The following is a 6,906-nucleotide window of genomic DNA, read 5'->3' as shown; positions in this document are numbered from 1 at the left end:
TGAATTTTAAAGAGTTTGTATTATATACTGATCATCTCAAGTATCGCAATAGTAAAAAAATTAAGTACTAAACATGCTAAGACGACCTACAAGAGGGAATATTTACCATCAGGCATCTTAGTCAGAAAAATAGTCTTCTCATTCATGTGGTTTGAAGTGAGTAAGGAGTTGTATCCTTCAAACCTAAGTCTAGGAGAAGTTCATCTCTAAATAATATCCTAGATACATGGGTCCTTCTGGATAGTTGAGATAAATATAGAAATCCTGGAGGTACGGGTAAGGATCATGCTGCAGTTATTGGTGTTGGGCATTGAAAAGGAAAAGTTCAAAGACCAAACTTGCCATTGCAATCATATATACCAGGTTTCCTGCCCATTGTTTGTAGCACCTGGTTTTATTTATTTTTTGCCGTCCTATCTATTTCTTATGCTTCAATTTCCAAGGAGGGACCGGTTGGAGTGCTGCCATGCTTACTGCTTAATATTCACACATCTCTATCTTCGACAGGTCTTCACCAAAAAGTATCATCCAGAATAATGCACCTGTTTCATATTCTCATGTTGTGGGGATGAATAGTGTGGGGTAGTTAGATTTAGGTGTAATTAAAGGTATATTTGAAAATTTTCTATTTATTGGGGAAGAGATAATATATTAGTTGACATTTTTTCATAGAAATTTAATATACCATTCTTCATGAATTATTATCTTAAACTTAATTACTGCTGAACTAAGTTATTAACTTTTATTACAATTTGAGTTTTTTTTTTTACTGGGAGAAACTGACCTAGGCGCAGAGACCTATCCGCGCTGGCTCAACCTGCCATACTACGGTCTCTATCCATGTCGGCGTAAAACTCTGAAGGCTTAACCCTTGACCCTAGGCTTAACCCTTGACCCTAGGGAGTCGCCAAGCTTCGGCTTAGACAGGGGTGATGCCCATGGGATTTGAACCTAGACTGCCCGTCAAACAGTTTAGGCCCCCATCCAACTGAGCCAAACCCATTGGATTTGGGGGGTATTTTTTTATGTCAGAGAAATCACTGAGTTTTTGAATAGTCAAGAGGTACAATGTTGACATTTTCGCTCCCTTAGTGTAAAAACTTTATGAATATTATCCCTCCTGAGCATAGTGAAAAATATCGCGAGAAATTGGTTGAAAGTTTAAAATGGAAATTTCTTGCGAGATTTTTAAAATATTGCAAGATTTTATAAAAAAAAAAACATAAATACTGCAATTTAAAACGTTTTAAATTGCTATTTATCATGAAAAAACCGTGTGTTTTTGTTAATACTCAATTCTAAATCGAGTTTTGTTGAGCCTGTAGAGCAAACGTATTTGGTTATTGATTTTGACTTCACAAGGGTAGAGTGTTGGTCTTTTAAGATTAAGTGTGCCCAAAAAACACAATATTCAAAGGCCAAATATATATGGCTGGTAAGGGAGACCTCAAATGTTTTACCAACCAGATGTATGTGAATGAGCGGTTAGCAATTCAGAGGTTTTCCCTTGGCCTAGCCAAAAAGGATAAAAAAAAAAAAGGCCAAACACCATGTTGTCACTAAGGCTTCCCAAGGAGCCGAGCTGATCATGAAAAACTTGGGCTTAGTTCAGGAAAGCTCAGCTCAAGCTCGTTTGTTTAGCCAAGCTTTGAGGTTAATTAAATTTAGTTAAACAAGCTTAGACTGAGCATGAGCACAGGCTCGTTAAAGCTAGAAAAAGCTTGTTTAAGTTTTAAAACATAGCAGACTTGAATAAAATCTTTGATATATTAATTAATGTGCAAAAGAAAAACAGATGTTGCCTCTTTGACTTTGAAGTAAGAGGTGAACTCTCCAGAACCAAACTCTTCTCAAATTCAAGGAAATGAAGAGTTTGTTAAGTTTCACGCTGTCCAGGATTGAGGCACCAAATAAGCCCCAAATGAACGAAAATGAACCAGGTGATATGCCAAAAAGTTTGTTTCCAGGAAGAAAAACAGAAACGAGACATTTTAAAGTTCATGTGAATCGGGAAACGAGACCTTGCAATATTTGCTACGATGTGTCAAAGTAGGGATGGCAGTGGGGGCGGGGCGGGGGACAAGGTCTCCACCCCCGCCCCGCCTCAAGATTTTATCCTCCACCCCCGCCTCCATCCCCGGCGGGGATGGATTTTATCCTCCACCCCCGCCTTCATCCCCGTTTCATGTCCTCCATCCCCGGTTCAAACGGAGATGAGGCAGGGCGGGGCGGGGATATTGCGGGGAAAAGTGGTCGGGGCGGGGATGAGGCGGGGATCGTGGCGGGGCGGGGAAAAGTCCATGTCCATCCCCGCCTCCATCCCCGTTTCATACCCTTCATCCCCGGTTCAAACGGGGCGAGGCGGGGAGGGGGCCCGCTTTCCCCCGGTCCACTGCCATCCCTATGTCAAAGTTGTCATTGATTAATGGGAGGTATAGTATTTGATCCAACGCTAAATTTGGTGCCCTAATTAAATTAAGAATACCGGCAAAATGTGAGTGGAACCAGTAAGTCTAGATGTTTTAACCCTATACTGATGGGGATGAATGAAGTTAGTCCTTCTTCTTTTACCGCCGCTGTGGTTACCCATGTCCTTATCAAGCTGAAGGCTGGAGGATCAAATCCCACTGACACATGAGGTCTCTTGTTGCTTTATCATGGGTTGAGGCACGTAAGGCTGGGTGGTTGTATTCTAAATCCAGAGTTTTATCATATAAAGAAGGCGGCCCCATTAAGTGACCTAGTTCTCGGTGAGGAATTTTCCTTCATAAAAAAAAAAAAAAGTTGGTCCTTTTTATTAGATGCATGCATGTCACTAAATGCACAAGAGACAAACAACTAAATGCATCGTTGTTGGAGTACAGGACTGTGAAGCATGCTTCCCATTCTCTTCTCAAATTACTTTCCTTTAGCATCTGCTTCATCTCGCTCATTAATTTCCTCTTCACTTTCTGAACGTTTGTTGTGTTTTTTACATTATTATTGAACAGGTTGGCCCAAATTCTAAAGTTCCCTGCGGTTCAGATCCTATTGGAGTGGGTGAGTCCAATTTCCAGATGGATCAAGCCATGGATCTAGAACCTAATCGAGAGACGCACCATTTGCAGGCCCATAAGGAGTAAAAACAGACAGAGAAGGTGTGCTTATAGCCGGTTGGTTTTAGTTCATGTTTCATGAAGGTCCAAATTAATCCGAGGTTAGATCGGATTGGAGCAATGAATTCAATCAGGAATTCATGTTTGGATCCAGTTCCATCATACCCAGGATTTCTTATGTATAAATAGAAGAGAGTGAAGCAATTCTTTTTGGTGGAATGATTTCTCAAATTTTCCTATGCCTTGCAATCTTGTTAAACTTTTAATTATAATTTCTAATTTCTTTGAGTTATTTGTAGTTTCATAATTATAGTTGATAGATTTCAACAAAAATCTGATCCCAATTTTTCATCAACTAGTATCAAAGCGAGATGTCATTAATTAAGTAAAAAATGGCAACAGAGGTCAGATCAAAAAGTTTTTGAAGCTGGAACAATTGTTATTGGAACTTGTGTGGCACTCGGATGATAAAAAAGAAATGAAATTATGCATGGCTTTAGTACGTAGTCCACAACACAGTCCTGAGTGAAAGGGATGATTCTATGGCGTTGGCATCTACAGTGTCCAGAACCCCCGGGTTGGATCCAACACTCTAGTTTTGGTTCTAATAAGCTGAACCAAACCCAAACAAGACCTAATCAGACCTGGATGAAGCTTTAATTCTAGTTCAAACCAGATCAAAACTGGAGCAAATACAATTTTGGTTCTGGATCGGGTCTTAACCAAAGTTTTTACCCTCAAACTTGATCCAGTATCTCAGCTACCCTAAGTGTCATTATATTTTTCATCCAGTCAAGATCTAATCATATCCTAACCAAGTCCATCTACCTTTCCACCTAAACCCAAACCTAATACATAATTCAAACCCAACCCAAAACCAAAACCATTCTATCCAGCCCATAGCCTACCTATACGCACACGAGTATCCCACTCATCCCCCACCTAGGCCTCCATAATACAACACAAACCTCATTATTCGACCTTGTTAGAACTCATGTTCATTTTAACACCCAGATCCATGACTCACATTAGAGGGTATCCGGTTTCAACAACTTGTACATGTATCAAAAGCAACACCACAAGATCAAAGACCTCCCAATATGCCTCTTGCTCGTCCACTAGAGAGGTTTTCTGTAATGCTTCAGATTTTCAAAACAACACTTTGTTCAAATTTCATAGTTTTTTGTTTTTTTAGCAAAATTTAGAAAAGACTTTAACAACAAAAATAGATAATAGTTAGTCGTCTATTCTAGAAGATGACAGGCAGGTCACAAGTATATGGTTAATCACTCATTGTCTACCAAAATATTTCATCTAATCAAACTAAAACAAGTTATTTATTATAAACAGTACTGCTTAGTAAAACAATAGCTGATAAACTAGGTTTGTAAACGAAATGTTTAATGAATTTTGAATAAACCCTAAATCTTGATGCTATCTTGCTCTGCATCGCACACAACAGGTTTAGTACCAGTATCCCCCATAAAACGGGGTCAGAACCATTTCTGGTCTGGTAGAAAAATATTTCAATTCTAATAAGTGTAATATATTGAAAACACAAATGACAACTACAAATCCGTAGTTGAAAATATCACAGCTCAAATCTCCATGACTTAACGTATAGGTATCTTATGGACTGAAGTAGGAGCTCCTCGAGCCTAGTTTAGCCATACGAATACAATTTGAGTTTTTCACCCGATCAATCCAATCATGTACCGAGATTAGTACCTTACATAAGGTGATGCATGAGTAATACTAATGTATATTCATTCATTTGTTAGTGTACCTATGACTAATGCATTATTTTAATAATTACAAATTTATCCGTTGGTACGCAGAAGAACCTAACTTTAACATCAAACAAAGCTATCTGGGTGTTTCTTATGCTATTTATTTTTGTACCCAAATGCCTAAATGACCCTATTCATAGTGGAGCGACAGATTTTTTTTAAGATAACCACTGCCCGACCGGTTTGAATGAATCCTACCACTACAGTAGCAGGAGTCAACCCCTAGGTTTTAGGGATGACCCGGTCTTCAAACTTTCGAGTGACAAAGAGACCATATGAACTCTTCGATGACAAGCACCTACAATAGTGTTTTTAGAACTATTTAAGATATTTAGGATACAAAACTGCTTTAAAGCTACACATTTTTCATGTAATTAACTTAAAAGGGCATGCACCCATTGAAATATCTGAGTCAAGCTGCCCTACTTCAGAACAGTCAGCAAAAATCATCATTCTTCTCTCATCCCTTAGCTGTTAAGATTTTACCATCTATAACCTGAGACCGTTATTTGCATAATGTAGTTAACCTAACGGGGCATGAACTTATTACAATCTCAGTGATCAAGATGGTTTTCAGTGTGTTGATTGTAAACTACTTTATCTTTGGTTTGGAACAGTCACAAATATCATATTTTTTAAAAAAATCACGTGATTTTATTGAGAGATTTCCAAGAACCCATACAAATCCCGAAAAAAAAAGTGATATCTTTCTATCGTGTATTTTAAAAAATATAATATTTTTATCCCAATATTATTCTGGTATTAACACAATATTTTATATTTTCATCTCATTAACGTTTTCCTTGTATTTTTATATATTTTACTATATCATTTTAAAACTTAACTAAACTGATATTTACCTGAGTTTTTCTCAAGGAAAACGATTTTTTCAATTTATCACAAGAATTTTCTTTGCCGAGAAAAATCCAGTATGGTCAAGGAGATTCCCTCCGCCGTACTACTATATATAACTAGCTCAGGACAGTGTACGCAAAAATGAACTACAAAAATTCAAGGCGTACCGCGTTGGGTCCTCTTCTTTTTCCTTCTCACCAATAAAAATTTAATGTTAGCTATCGAATTAATGGAAATAACTGTGAAAAGTTTATTTCCCTTCAAAAAAAAAAACACTGTGAAACGTTTATAATGTCACGGCTAGCTTGATGTTCAAACGCAATCTTCTGCAATTAACGATGGTGATGATGATAGGTGGTGAACAAGTAGCACTTACTGATCACCCTCCAACTTGGGGATAAGGCCTGTCAGTGTGGAGCCCAAGGCTTGATGGAGGGCAATCAGATGCTTAATGCATAGAATTTGTGTCACGTGATTGCACCTAATCCGGAGTCGAAAATGAGAGGGAGGGCTTCATTGATAACCACGGATGCATGCATTTCTTTTGTAATCTAGGGCATTTCCTTGTCACCAACTTGGCTCCAAAACTAGCATTCAATATCCTTTTCTCCTCTTCATTTGAAGCGTAATGCTCACGGCTATAGATGCTCAGCGATGTCGCTTGCTTTCCATCCAAAAGGACTAAGGCAATCCAAGTACTGCTGCTATCCCTTTATGGGTGTTCTCAGTTGGTCTCCCTCCCAATGTTGTCAGTACCGGTATCGGCCCTGTATCGTTTGGCCATCTATTCACAGGTGAATTGGCGGATACAGATACTCAAGTGAATTGTACTGAATCGGTCAAAAAATAATTTAAAAAATATTACGTGTCAATCATAATGTAACATTTGTTAAAGACATTAAAACAATAGTTTTAAGTATTTTATTTATTTATTAAAAATAAACGCTTCAGGAGTGAAGTGTATTGATTTTCTACCCATACAGATCTATACACACCGATACTGACAACATTGCTCCCTCCTCTCTTTTGGAGCTAGCTATTGCTTAGGTAGCCCGTCTTTGGGTTTCACTTTTTCTCTGGTCGAGTGAGACAACTGAGGTTACAAAAGATCAAAATGGCAAGCTTTTGCCATCTCTTGGAGGTCTTCAAGGCTACCTGATCGAGTG

Source organism: Nuphar pumila, chromosome 7, assembly GCF_984573655.1.
Source record: "Nuphar pumila chromosome 7, dmNupPumi1.hap1.1, whole genome shotgun sequence".
NCBI lineage: Eukaryota > Viridiplantae > Streptophyta > Magnoliopsida > Nymphaeales > Nymphaeaceae > Nuphar > Nuphar pumila.
The sequence above is the reverse complement of the archived record's forward strand: the minus strand, read 5'-3'. Positions refer to the sequence as shown.